Below are 15,662 nucleotides of genomic sequence, written 5' to 3' on the forward strand. Positions count from 1 at the left end.
AAGTCAACAGCTACTCCTGCTCCGTCGGGCCACCTTCCGCCCGATCCGACTTGCCAGAGTCCTCAAAAGGTTCATGATCCGTAGGCAGCGTGTCAAGCCAGTCACTCACGACCCCAGGATGGTCGAAGAAAAAAGTACGATCCCTATGTACCACCCGCAAACGGGCCGGGAAGAGCATGGCATACTTCATAGACCTTTCCCGGAGTCTCTTCTTGACCCCTTGAAACCCCAGCCTCTGTTTCTGGACCTGTTGTGTAAAGTCCGGATAAAAGCTGACAGTAGAGTTCTCAAAAGCAATGGGACCAGACTGCCGCGAAGCCTGCAGAATAGCGTCTCTGTCCCGGAAATGAAAGATCCTCGCAATGATGGGTCGAGGGTTAGCACCCGATTTAGGTGTGCCGCCGGGGATCCTATGCGCACGTTCGACAGCGAAAAACTTGCTGAGACCCTTGGGCGCCAAGTGATTCAGCACCAGGTCTTCCACCAATAGGTCCGTCGAGGCAGCAGTCGATGATTCCGGGACCCCAATCAGGCGGATGTTATTGCGCCTGGCACGGCTTTCATAGTCCTCTAGGCGCCCAGAGTAATAATCATTGGCTTTCCTCAGATTCCCGACTTCAGCCTGTAAGTCAGAGACGTCGGTGACCAGGCTAGAGGTCTTAAGATCCAGGGATTTGACCTTTTCGTTTGTCTTCGCCAAGTCCGCCCTGATCAGATTGACATCAATCGCCACCGTATCCAGTTTGAGAGTCAAGGCCTCATATTGTTGCCCCAATGAGGCCTTCATACCGGTGATGGCGCCCATGAGATCTCGCAGCGAGGGATCGTCCTCAATCGATGAGTCCTCCGGCATTGTCGTCGAGGGTTTAGCTGCTGCTCCCGGCGATCCCTTAGCTAGAGTGTACCGGTCCATAATGTTCGTTTGCAGAGCACTCCCTCGAACGCCCGGTTTAGGCCCGCGCTTCCCACCCTCAGGCTTGGTGGCCATCTTGGATCCTGGACCCGTACGGGTCGCCTGTTGACGGGTAAAAATGGTGACTGCGGTGGCAAATGTAGGACCAAAAGGGCGAAGGTGGTGCCAGTCTCAGATCTGGAAGCCGCTACAGATCGGCAGTAGGAGCGGAGAGACCAAGGGTGTAGGAGCGTCCGGCCGTCCACGGAGCCGACAAAGTCAGGTTGAGCTCCGGACAGGAATCGAAACCGAAAGCGGTCTCCAGCCCACGCAAGTCTGGCAGTCCGTTGTTGTTCACTTACTGGACGGCAAGCGAGACAAGATAGCGCGGGGCGTCACCATGGAGCAGGCCAGGAAACTGCGACAGTCTGTAACTTTGGACCCCGAAGTCCAAAAAAGTTCGCTGAAACAAATAAATGAGCAGTAGAACTGTGCCAATAAACACCCGTCGTCCGAACCAGGATAAAGTACAGGATAGTCGATGGAGGTGGCGAGGGTCCGGGAGCCCTGTGCTCACGCGACCATCTTGGGTGCGCGCGAAGCTCCTCCCTGCAATTACTTTGTTAAAGCCACTACCAGCAGCGCTTTTCTCGATCCAATAATGATCCCACAACTTTGCTGGCTATTGGATATTTTGGTAGTTTAGACAACATGTCGCCTTCATTTTGTAGAACCCTTGCATACAATGTACTCTTAATGACGGATTCTATGCATTTATGCGGTCAATGTCTACATTTCTATTTCTCTACATTCTTTGTACTTTCTGAATCTTATACAGCGCCAACCACACACAAAAGTCACCAGAGCACTACATGCAAGTTGCAAAAATGTAAAATTATTAATTACTATGAGAAATTGTCATGAAACTAAATGTAACATAGTTTACCCAGTTGAGGCAGACCAAATGTTGATCACAACAAAGCAGACCATATAATTAGCTTTGGATAGCAACATATTAACGTTTTTGTTTAAACAATAGGCAGAACAGAATATTCTAAAATTGCACAGACAGTTACTTTTAGGCATTTGGTGCATCTCCAAGAAGTCCTTCGCCTGCTCTAGTTTCCCACTGTACTTCCTCCATCCTCTGAGGCGGCGAGGCTGTGCTGGCAGCTGCAGCCCCTAAGGGCAGGCTTCCCTCCAAGGACTTTGCAAAAGTAACCTCGTTCGTCCTTTCCAGGCCTGGCAGGAAGAAGCTGTAGGACAAGCTGGTAGGAAAAGTTTTCATCTCCCTTAGGGCACAATTACAACAAAATGCCGCTCACTGACCTGCTCCCTGCTCCTGGATTGAGGAACTGCTTCCCTGCTAACGAACTCCATCGCGTTCCCTGTGGCTGAGGTCGGCTGGTGGGAGCGTTACTGCAACCGGCGGTATTCCACCTCGCTCTCAGCGCGACCCGCCCAGGTTGTAGCGCATAGGCTGTGCCTTGGAAAAGCCTACCGGGGGACTGCGAGGCCCAGAAACCACCGCTCTCTGCAGCAGGCGCCTCTTCCCCCGGAGGCCACGCCCTCATCTCCTCCTTTAACATCAGCCAGTCTCTAACGCGTCGCGGGTCGCGCACGGGTCGCAGCCCGGGGCGAAGACCGGGCAAAGACCGGGCCGTTTTAGGCCGTTAGAGGCTGGTAGAGACTGGACTGGGCCACCCCCCTAACATCCCTATTTGTATACCTGTCATTCCTTTGAATTTAATAAGGATAATAATGGTGAATACGAGGGGTTCGAAACCTAAATCCAAAACCCCCACCTCCGCAGGTAAATTACTTGGCCCCATGGACGACTTCCTAGCGAAGGCTAACACCCTTATAGATGAAAGTATATCATTAATGGAACAAAGGGTCTCCTTAGATCTGGCATTCGCTAAAAGATCTTCACTAGGTACCTTAGCGGAAGCCAGATCTCCAGCACGGGGAGCCTCAAACGCCGAGAGAGCACAGACACGCGAGAGGCGTAGCCTGCCAAACACAGTAGATCTGTCAGTATCCCAGCTGGCGGATTCCCAGCTCAGCTCTGATCTAGAAAAAACCCCAGAACTGGTTTCGACAACACCCACACAAATTTCCCCCACAGACAAAAGAATAGAAAGGGGTAGGAGGGAGGGAGCCATTAGCAAGAAAAGGGCGCTTAGAAATTCCATCACGCTAGAAAGCCTTCCACTACCATCTAGCACCCCACAAATTCATGATGATAGACCAGTACAAATAGAGATTTTAGCATCAGTCCATCAGATAGAGAAGGAAAGAGCCCCCCCGATAGCCTCGGATCTCCACTCCAACAAACAAGCCCAAGTGGACTCAAAGGTTACGGGGGTTAAGGAGCTAACCCCCACCGGAATAGCTAATATAGTTAAACAGGCATTACAACCACTAGAACACCGGTTAATAACTATAGAGTCACAAATCTCCAAACTTCTAAAAATTCAACAGTCAGTTTACCCATCGTGCCCACAGAAAACAGGAGGAAACAACACTAAAAAACCAATCACTACTGCAAACCCATCTCTCCTTAACTCACAACAAAAAACGCTCCGGATAACTACACCAAACATTCCCGTTAATAAAAATACATCAAATCCATCCAAAACACCAAATACTGTAACAGTTGTGTCCTCCACTAATAACTCGCAGCAGATAATCAGTTTAACCTCCCCAGGCGTGGCACCTACAGTTCCCATTACCCCGGCAGCACCTAGTACCTCTACTAACAAAACCTCTGCTAAGAACGTAATTAAACCAGTACCTAAAACTTCTGCCCCTCCACTCCCTCCACCAAAAACCCCAGCGGATAGGCCCAAAAGAAATGCTGCAAGGAATCCTGGTCCTCCGAGACCCCAGGCAGACTTCCCTCCTGAGGCCTCACCGTTCGTGGTGGTGATGGCTGGAGTACCCGAATTAACAGATTCTACCCCAGAACCTATCTGGTCTTTAAAAAACAAAGCCCAGCACTGGCTTCAGACCAACCGCCCGATTCCATCTTCCTGGCGTGGAAGAATTAGATCTGTTGCCAGGGTGCCGTGGGTGGGCAGTACTAGAAAAACCATTCCCGGTGATTGCATAACAATCACATTTGAGGACCCGCGAATAACAGACTATGTCTGCGCATGGGAAGACATTACCCCAAACGGAGGAATCAAGATCAAACCACTCTCTTTTTTTTATCCATTCAGACAGGCAGGGGGCTATATACAGGAGCAGGAGCCTCTCTGGTCTGCTCCATTCCCCAGACAGGACGAACTATTAATCCCCAGATACCACGGTCCCCCTAACTTACACGAGCCAGATTACTCCTGGCATACGGTAGGACAACGCCATCAGGGTGGACGTTGGGACGACAGAAGGCCTTATACTCAATGGTTCCCTCACAGAGAACAATCCCGGTGGGACCCATGGCATAACATCACGCTACACAATAGATATAATGGCCTAGAAATGGTCGATTGACCATCAACAGAAATCCCCTCAAATGAGCTTCAGGCACCTCCCTCCCCTCAGTCTCCTATAACTTCCTTAGTCCCCAAAAACAATGAACTTGCAGTTTCAACAGATGAATGCACTGTTGACTCCTCACTAATCACAGTACTCTCCTGGAACACCGCAGGCCTCCGAAACAAAATCGAGGATGGTTCCGCGCAGGTGTTTTTAAATCCATATTCACTTATCTGTCTCCAGGAGACATGGTCTGTAGAGGAATTACATCTACTAGGCTACAAAACCTTGTCTGTTCCAGCACTACCAAGCCCAATGGGCAGACCAAAGGGTGGGTTAACAATTTACATTTCAAACATCCTTCCGCTTAATAAAGTGGCTATTCTCTCTCAGGATCCCAACCACCAAATTCTTTCACTAACCCTTGTAAACAAAGAAATAATAATCCTGATCAATAGTTATAATAACCTACCGGAAGAAAACTTTGCAATCCTTCTCACTACCCTTCATGATAAATTAAAACAGATTCACCATCGGAGATCCTTAAATAAGGCCATCCATTTAATCTGGGGCGGAGATTTCAATCTCCACCCCTGTACAGTCTCCAACCCATTGCGCTGCGGGATAATGGACGAATTCAACGTCCCAATGGCGCACTTTGCCCACAATAAATTAGGAAACTCTATTAACACCGTCCTATCGGATCTGGATCTCCACATCGTAAACCACCTAGATGCAGACCCAAATGAATTTGCTCCGACTTATGTGGGCAGAGGTCACCAAACCACAGTAGACTTCATACTTCTCACATCTACCCTTATGAATAAACTCAAAGATTTCAGGGTTATCGCCACCCCCCTCAGTGACCATTCCGCCTTAGTAATAAAGTTATTTATGTCACCCAACTCCTCTCATAAACTGGAGATGGCGATTACTCTTACACAAAACAAGATCCAGGTTGGTAAACACAATGGTTTTACAATCAAGTGGGCAAAAATTAATCCATCTGACATTTTGAAAAAATTAATAACACGGGCCTACCCAAACATTGTGAAATGCCTGGACCTTACATCGAGTCACAAGGAGGTCCTGATAAATTTCAAACAAATCTTGGATTCTATAAAGGACCTACTTACTTCAAAACCCAAACTAAACCGTTCCACTAAACCAAAATGGTTCAACCATAACTGCACTGCGGCCCTAAAAAAACTAAAATCTGCACTTCAAAGCAAAACGCGAGATGTAGCCCAGATTCAACTACTAAGGTGCCAATACACAGGGGAAAGAAAGCTGAGAACTGCCCAACTTAAGCAAAAATTATGGGACGATCTTCATAAAGGTGCAGTCTCAAAAAACAGCGAGCTTTTCTGGCGCACAGTAAGAACTCCATACCTTACTGATAATGGCACTCCAAAAATAGAAGTCGCCATTGATGAAAATACATGGGTCTCTCACTTTGAAGAAATTTTTAGAAATACTTCACTAACAGAACCCATGCCTTCAAAGCCACACTACCCCATTTTGGTTCCCTTCGATATCCCAGACCTTATAGAGGCACTCCAGAGCAGTAGATCAGGCAAGGCTCCAGGACCGGATGGGGTCCCAGTGGACTTTTTTAAAAACAACCTAGACCTCTGGGCACCCATCCTAACTAGAGCCTGCACAGCGGCAGTGAATGAGGGAATCCTTACCTCTTGGACCAAATCAATAATGGTCCCCATCTTTAAAAAGGGGGACCGCCAAGATCCAAAATGCTACCGGCCCATCTCACTGCTGGACTCGCTCGGGAAAGTGGTGGGGAGAGTGATCTTAGAGCGTCTCCAGCAGTGGAGTGAGGACCGGGGCATAATTTCCGATATCCAATTTGGCTTCCGCAAGGGCTTTGGTACATTAGAGCAGGCCCTTAATCTCCATTTAGTAATGGGCAAATATACCCAGGCTACTCCTTCTAAGATATACATGGTTTTTGTCGACCTGTCCGCAGCCTTCGACTGCGTCTCGCACGCAAAGCTGTGGAAGGTCTTAGCTCAGATGGGAGTAGATCAATCCATTTTAGATCTCCTAAGAGAGCTCTATACCGGGGCAACAGCCAGAGTTCGCTTCGGGGTAAACGGAGAGCTGACGTCACCGTTTAGCGTAGGGCGTGGGGTCAGGCAGGGATGCGTCCTGGCCCCCTTCCTCTTCTCACTCTACACTAATGGTTTGGAGGAGGAGATGTTGAGGGGGGCCCAGGACCTCCCACGCATAAATCGCCGCCTGATCCCAGCCCTGCTCTACGCGGATGACGCTGTCATCCTTGCGCGAACGCCCCGAGAACTTCAGAAAGCAGTAATCAAGTACACTTCATTTATGGGCAATCTCGACTTAAAGGTGAACGTAAAAAAAACGTTCGTCATGACAGTCGGCAGAGGCCAAAAAAGAACAAACCCCATTTTCCTCAATAACCAAAAGCTCGAAGCTACCCCTCAGTACCCCTATCTGGGGGTCATGATAGATGATCAACTTAGCTGGAAGCCAGCAGTGAACACTAGGGCACACTCATTTAAGAGGGCAATTGCTGCCCTAACAACTTTTTCACAGAGATTAGGTAAAAGACCACCAGTAGAGCTCCTCAAGATTTATAACGCCAAATGCCAGGCAATCGCAACATACGGCGTGGGAGTCTGGGGTTACACAAACACTAGCCTCATTCAGAAAGCTGAAAACGCCTTTTTAAGATTTTTGCTAGCCACCCCCAAAGGTACCTCTACCTATGCAATTCATTTAGAATTAGCCATACCCTATATAGAGGACCTAATTAAAATTGAACCTTTGATGTTGTGGCAACGCATCTGGAAGTCAGATAAAAACGCCCTGACACAAGCCATTATCTCAGACACAATGAACTTGGATTACTCCGCAAAAATAAAATGGCTTTCCTACGTGAGAAACTTTTTTAACGACCTAGGCGTTGAGAACTACTACTTGGACCCGGTGTCAGTAACAGACATTTCGAAAAAAGACCTTAAACAGAAAGCACTAAGACACCTGGAAACTTTAAGACTTGCATCCATTTCCTCAAAAACGGCAGTCATCCATGCAAATATGATCCAAATAGCCCCCGTCATCCACCCGTACTTGGCACTTCAAATAACAATTTACGAGAGAATGCTAATCACAAGATTCAGGCTTAATACCTTCTTCAGAATGGTTACCTTTCCTACCCAAAACTGTTGGAGTGACATTCTTTCCCCTTGTCCATGTGACGGTCTGTCAGCGCAGTCTAATTTGCATGTGATCCTGCTCTGTAAAAACTATCAAGCCCACAGAAAGACTTGGATCTTACCGATATTAAGAACCTGGGGGCTAAGACAGTGCAGACCTGTTCTCTTAAGACTGCAAATGTTGGAAACGGAAAATGTCTGTTATTTTGTTAGTAGTTTTCTAAAATGTATTATGAGACATAGAAAGAACCTTTAAAATCTCTGTAAGTTTTAACTTCGAGCGGCCCCTCGCACCCCTTGATTAAGTTTTATACTGCGGAATGAATTTTATATGAAATTTTATGTAACACTTGCATTTTTGTATTGTATGATTCCCTGCTCTTTTATGGTTTTTTCCACTGTGAAACAAGCCGAATAAAGAATTTATATATATATATACAACAAAATTAAAATTAATTAGACCATGGCAGTGCACTTTGTATCTGCTATTAATTCCCATTTCCACCCTCAGTGCTAAAGTACATCAGAGACAGATACTAACTCCTTCTTGAACCTCCACACACCCATGTTACATAAAACACAGCCAGGACATTTAAGCTTTTTAATTGCCGGTGTGAGCAACTCCAGTGTTGTGTAGTGCCGAGGTTAGCTGGCCTCCTAGGTACATGACCACACAGGCCTTTATCTATTGTTTTTAGGTCTGGTGTTAGCCAACACCTTTTGATTTTACTAAAAGTGATATATCGGATATACTCCATTGGTCTGTTGTTATGTCGATCAAATGTTCTCCCTCCCACTACAGCATACAGCATGGGGCAGTAGGACAACCTACTTCAGCCATTGGATAACCTCACTGTGCATGACACCATTCTGTTCTTTCACAAGGAGCGCATCCACACACAAAGTAGTTCATTCCCTCACTACAGCAATGTGTGGTTTTTGAGACCCAAAACATTTTTTTGCATTTAGATAATTTTTATGTATTGGCAAAGCAAAACAACCATGACAACTCTAAACCCAAGACCTATTGGCTTTACCAATGTTGGGTTATCCAAGCTCTCTCTGTTACAATTGTTCCTCTACCACTGGGTAGCTGGTTTCTTTCCATGTTCTCTCTGCTGTATCTAGCAATGCAATGCCCTACTCCTCCCCCCACAGTTTCTGTCCAATCCCTGGGAAATGCAGTGGCGTTCCAAGTCTGGGCTGTGGACCTGTGAGAATTTTGTCTTGCAGGGTCCTAGTGTCCTCCTCACAAATTTAATTCTCCCTCTTTTTAGCGAAAAACGACACATCTCTGAAATGAGAGTCTTGTTCTGTGCATTGTGGTACTTGTAATCCTATTTACACCAATATAAATATAGGACTACAAGTAACCAAATGTGATGAAAAAAAACCTGGATTGGATTAGCAGCTCACACATTGAACTGCAAAACCTGAGAGTTGTGGAGCCCTTTCCTAAAATGTCCAAGTCTTTAGAAAACTGACACCAAGAAATCACAAAAATAAAACTGAAACTCCCACATAAGCAAACCCAATAATCTCTCCTTACACCCCCAATGTCAGGTGCTTACTGCGGGGAACTCTTACCTTTACCAATTTCACACCCACAGTAATGTATTGTTTACATCTCAGGCAGGGTTCTTGCTTTAACTTAGGTTTTCAGCAGTTCAACTGGGGGCCTGATTTTCTCCTCTCCTGACCTCAACCATGGGAAACTCCCAACAGGACTGCTGCTCCCACAAAAGAATCCCTTTTTCTGGCTATTATGTGTCCAGGTGCATGAACTGGCCCAATGAGGACTCCATTGGACGTGCAACATCCCTCTTCAGACACCCGGGTGATGTGTGTGAAATAATGGGAAAACAAAAACTGAGAAACCACATTAGAAGAAACCAAATCATGGAAAGCCAGTTTTCAGGAAAGACACTTTTAAGAAAAGACAATTTTAAGGAAATACAAATAACTTGAAAATTGAAGGAAACAGTTTATAGAAAAATAATTTTCATAAAAAATCTAAAATCACACCCTTGGGTGAAGATGAGGAGTAGTGAGGGAGTTTTAGGTTCAGGGATGGGTGATGTTTAGTGATGATAAGGGGGTTTTAGGGTTTTTTAGGGTTCAGTAATGAGTGGAGTTTAGGGGTGGTGAGGATTTTTAAGAGATCAGACAGGGATTGAGTTTAGGGTGGTGAGGGGTATTAGCTCTTTTGCAGTTTTATATAGCGCAAACTCGACCCGAAGATATCAGAGCACTTTATGTGAGCACCAGTTGGATTACAGAGGGACACATTCATTTTTAGGCATGGGTAGAGTAAGTGATTTGCCCAGAATCACAGGAGATTTGAGCCTCCCGACAAACCTGAACCAGGTTCCTCACCTTCACAGTAGGCCACCCTAGCCATTAAGCCACACCCTCTCCCCATGGATGAGTGCAGTTTGGGATAGGTGAAGGGTTTCTAGTGTTCAGGAAGGTGTGGACTTTAAGATGCTGTAGGGTTTTAAGGGTTCAGGAATAGGTGGAGTTTATACGTAGAAAGGATTTTTGAGGTTCAGGTACACAAGAGTTTAAGGGTGGCGAGGGGCTTTAGCAGTCATGAATGGGTGGTTTTTTAGGGGTGGTGAGGGGTTTGTAGGGTTCAGGGATGAGTGGCGTTCAGGAGTGGTGTGAAGTTTTAAGCGATCCCGAATCCGTGGGGTTTAGGCATTGAAAGGGTGTTGTAGGGTTCAGGGATGGGTGAAATTTAGCAATAATGTGGGGGTTTTACAGTAAGAGATTAGTTGTCTTGTCACCATTTCAATCTCAAGGGTCTTAGTTCACCACTACACTCTTTAAAATTGACCTTACCCACCTTGCCGATCTAATCAGTGTGTTTCTATTTTCTTTAATGTCTGTCTGATGCAGACAACACACAGATCGTTGTCTGTTTTGCAGATGGGTCTTCTGTGTCCGTCAGCAATTTCCATGCTTGTTTGTCTGCAGCGGCCTTATGATGGAGAAAGAACTCACTAAAACTGGATGAAGATAAAACTGTGGTGCTTCTCTATGCACTTTTCACCCTAAGTGGGATGGGTATGCCCAGACATGGGTCCCTTGCTCACTTTGCCACTGGATGTAAGCTAGCCTGGATGATGAAGGGTAATACCCAGAAACCGGTACCAGGATGCTTGTTTCTGGTCCAGGGAGGACATGGCTTGGCAGGTCGGTCTGGACTGTTCCCATGAGGCACAGGGTCAAGACTGATTTGCATATGGTTGGGTCTAAACTGGGGTGGCATGGTGAGCAAAGGAACAATGGATTTAACCCAGATCTCTTGACTAGGGGTGAATGTATGATTTATTCAGCATTCCGTCCATCATTTGTTTGTGTAGTACTTTTCACCCTAAGTGGGATGGGTATGTCCAGACATGGGTCCCTTGCACACTGTGCCACTGGATTCAAGCTAGCCTGGCTGATGAAGGGTAATACCCAGAAACCGGTCCCAGGATGCTTGTTTCCAGTTCAGGGAGGACCTGGCTTGACAGTTCGGTAAGGACTGTTCCCATGAGGCACAGGGTCAAGACTGATTTGCATATGGCAGGGTCTAAATTGGGGTGGCATGGTGAGCAAAAGAACATTGGATTTAACCCAGATCTCTTGACATGGGGTGAATGTATGATTTATTCAGCATTCCGTTCATCATTTGTTTGCGAAGCACTTTTCACCCTATGTGGGATGGGTATGCCCAGACGTGGGTCCCTTGCTCTCAGTACCACTGGATTCAAGATAGCCTGGCTGATGAAGGGTAATACCCAGAGACCGGTCCCAGGATGCTCATTTACAGTCCAGGGAGGACCTGGCTTGGCAGTTCGGTCTGGACTGTTCTCATGAGACACAGGGTCAAGACTGATAATGCATATGGCTGGGTCTAAACTGGGGTGGCATGGTGAGCAAAAGAACGATGGATTTAACCCAGATCTCTCGACTGGGGGTGAATGTATGATTTATTCAACATTCCGTCCATCATTTGTTTGCATAGCACTCTCTATGTGGGTGGCATCTATGATATGGTCCCTCTCATGGTGGCTCTCTGAACTAAATGAGGCCCAATCTCCTAAAGTGTCTGCAAAAAAACTAGGAGTGATCCTAGATATCTTTCTGTCTTTTATAAACCAGATAATCAATCTCACTTTCTTCTGTTTCTACTAGATACTCCCTCTGCTTCCCTCAGACTCTCACTGTTGACCAAGCTATCATGTATAGACTACAGTAATTCTCTAGATCTTGCTTTACCTACCACAACCCGGCCCAGGCCAGCTATCATTTAATCAGAATCCAGCGTAGTCCAGGATGTCTCCTTTGACGGCAGCCTCTCTGTTAGAAGTTCCTTCCATCTACTGAGCTCGGCAAGGTGAAAAAGCCTTCTCCATTGTACCCCATAAGCTATGGAACAGCTTGCCTGTCCATCTACATAAGAAAATGATTGCCTTAAGTGTGTCAAAGACTTGAAAAGCTGCTTATTTTGTTGAACTCAATCTGATTACTTATCTCGCTTGTTACAAATACTCATAATTGTATTTGGGTACCAAATGCGAATGATCAGTACAATTCAGAAATTTGGCGCCCCACACATAAGTTCTTTTTTATTGCCCATGCACAAGCTGCCATCTTATTCTAGATAACAGATCAAGACCGGTCTGGTGGACATAATGTCTCGGATGTAAAAGCCACAGTCTGTTCTTTTCTTCTAAGCGTCTGTGACAGTACAGCCTCAAGGCCAGGTTCAATGGAATCCAACATGATGATTACTTCAAATGAGGCGCAAACATGTTCAACACAGAAGCATGAGCCAAAGACCGCTTGATCTCCTCAAACACTTCATTGAGTGTCAAGTCTTTTACAGGTTAATAGTTTCTCTTACTTGCTTTTACTTGCTTATATTCGTCCTTCGATTATATCTTTGACATTTTGCACTAGCATCGCACCGCCTTGTCTTGTTCTAGATGTATCTAGTACTTAATTATTGCGTGACTCATTATATCATAATATATTCTGTATATATTTCTACTTGTCATGTAAAGCGTTCTGATACTCGCAAGAGTCTGGTTCGCGCTATATAAAACCTTCAAAATAAATAAAATTAATTCTGAATTTTCTTGGAGCATCTAGGTACCAGTTGGTCTTGAATCAATAGTTCAGTAACAGTTCAAATTGACATTTGGCTGCCGGTACTCAAAGAGACACTACATACATGATCCACCACTGATCCACCACTACCATGCATGTCAATTGTGTCCACTGCATGCTGTGGTGACACTGCTGCAACATATTGTCAGGCTTGCAAAAGTCATTTTTAAGCCTACCCCTTCCCGATAAGCATCCAACTGCCTCCCTTCATATGACCTAACTAGCAGCAGGTTTTCAAATATTTCTTGCCCACATATTCCTAAAGAGTGCTCCAGTAGACATCTATTCTACTGCCTTTGAATGTATCTATCTATTGTTCCCAGGTAGACATTAAACGCCCTAAACTACTCTTTCTGTCCAATTTGTGGTTCTCTTGGTTACTGCAAAAAAGAAGAAGGTGGATTTACTGACTTTCTGTTTCAGTAGGAAGTCCTGATGTATAGATGTGTACAGAGGGTATGAGTGGCAGCTAGTGGAGTTTGAAAGTAGTAGGGTGCAGGACCAATGAATGAAAATTGGTGAGCAAGCACAGTAAAAGCGAGCTGGGCTTTTCAAATGGTGTTTAGGGGGGCTTCTCATTCTGAGAATATTTTTAAATATTAGCGTGAAATGGTGCATTTTCCAGCAAAATTTCTTCAAAGAAATATCCCCCCAAAATACTTCTAAAGACTTTTCAAAGACAAATAGGAAAATTCATCGATTATTTAGTACAATGTCTGATTTGCCAATCAAGTCTGACCTCCCCAAGGGTTTGGACACAGGGCTGGAACACTTGGGATCTCCACCTCTAGTGTAACACGGGAGAGAGACATAGAAACCCTAAATTATACAACATGAAACCAGAAAACCTGAGCTCAACCCCGTCTTCCCTGCATGACCAAACTGTGTGGTACCTTACCTCATAATGCTTCCTTGTCTTTTATAATCACATTTGAGAACACCTTGAAATACTTCAGTTCAAGGTGTGCACTGTACAGAAACCTTTCTTGCGGATACTTTAAAAGACTATCAGCTAGATTCATGAAAGGGCCGTTTTGCGAGTCTTTAATAGCGATTCATAAGGAATCGCTATTAAGGACTTGCAAAACGGGATTCATGTAGGAATTGCTAAATAAATTGCGATTCCTACACATTTCTTATTTGCGATTAGCAAATTGCTAATCGCAAATAAGGAATAACTCCCCATTCATTCCTATGGGCCTAAGGCCCATAGGAATGAATGGGGAGTTATTCCTTATTTGCGATTAGCAATTTGCTAATCGCAAATAAGGATGCGATTTCAAGGGTGCCAGGGGTGTCCAAAGGACACCCTGTAGCACCCCTAAAATGAAAATGTACACAGGTGTTGCACACACACATGTCCAAAGGACATGTGTGTGTGTAACATGCAAAAGAAAAAAATGCACTAAAGTGCTTTAATCTATTTTTTCACTATTTACCACGAAGTCAGACTTCGTGGTAAATAGCGGCCAAATATTGCGAATTCGCAATTTAAAATTGGTTGATGAATTGCATTTAAGGAATCTCAAATAAAGATTCCTTAAATGCAATTCCTCGCACAATAGCGAATTCTATAATAGCGATTATTGCATTTGGGATGATGAATCCCAAATGCAATAATTGCGCTCGCAAAGGGCCAGATTCTTAGAATCTGGCCCTTTGTGAGCCGATTTTCGTTTCATGAATCTGGCCGTATGGGTCAAAATTACAACTGCCAGCGATAAATATCGCTGGCCGTGCTTAGGGGTAATTATATTATCGCATGCTATCTCTGGTATTTATCGCCCTGGTAGCACGTAATTAACAACAACTTATTCCAGGGCGATAAAAATTCCAGAGATAGCGAGGTCATCGCCCTTTTGCAGGGAACATCGCTGGTTTTCCAGTGATGTTCCCTTCAAAAGGGCGATAACCTTGGTGATACGACCCACAGGGTTGTATCAGCATAATCCACCCCCTATTGTTAAGGATGGCTAAGTCAGGATTTTAGCCGATGTTAGATTTTGGCGAAAACGGGTGTTTTTGCCAAAATTCAATGTGTGTTAAATCACGTGGGCTGCCTTGTAAATATCGCGATGTAAACATGAATGAATGAATGAATGAACTCAGATTTGTAGAGCGCACGTAGCTGCCCTGAGGCGTCCAAGCGCTAAGCATACCAACTGAGGTTAGGATTAGGAAGAGGCAGATTCAGCTCCACAGTTATGTAGTGAACAGGAGCGTTTTCAGCTGTTTGCGAAAAGAGAGAATATCAGGGTTAGATCTTAGATGCTGAGGCAGAGCGTTCCACCTCTTGGCTACATTATAGGAGAAGGAGCGGCCTCCAGACCTTGATTTCTTTATTGGCGGCACCATGGCTAGATTTGCAGAGGTGGAGCGCAACTGTCTTGTGGGGAGATAGGGTGTGATAAGAGGGAGATTGATTGCCGGGCCTAGAGACCAGAAGGTCTGGTGAGCAATACAGAGTGATTTAAAGTTTATTCTTTCCTTTATAGGGAGCCAGTGCAGTGACCTCAGTCCGGGTTTTGCTGATGATCTGCGGGGAATTTGTAAGAGTGTTCTGGCTGCGCAGTTCTGTATTAGTTGCAGTTTGCGCAAGGTAAAGTCAGGAGCCCCGAGATACAAAGCATTTCCATAGTCCAGCCGCGATTGAATCAGGCCCAGAACCACGGTTTTTCTTGCTTCAAAGGGGAGAAAAGGCAAGATCTTCCTGATGACTCTCAGAATGCCGAAGCAAGTGGCAGAGAGTTTCGTTGCTTGTTGATCGAAAGACAAGGACCTATCGAGCCAGACACCCAAGCTCTTGATGGCGTCTTTGGGAACAGGGGCAGGACCTTGTCATGTATTCCTATAGGTTCTGAATCGATCCCCCTATTCCTGACCCTATTCTAGTTAAACAAACCAACAAGTTAACTAGCAGT

The sequence above is a fragment of the Lissotriton helveticus genome, chromosome 2_1, assembly GCF_964261635.1.
Source record: "Lissotriton helveticus chromosome 2_1, aLisHel1.1, whole genome shotgun sequence".
NCBI lineage: Eukaryota > Metazoa > Chordata > Amphibia > Caudata > Salamandridae > Lissotriton > Lissotriton helveticus.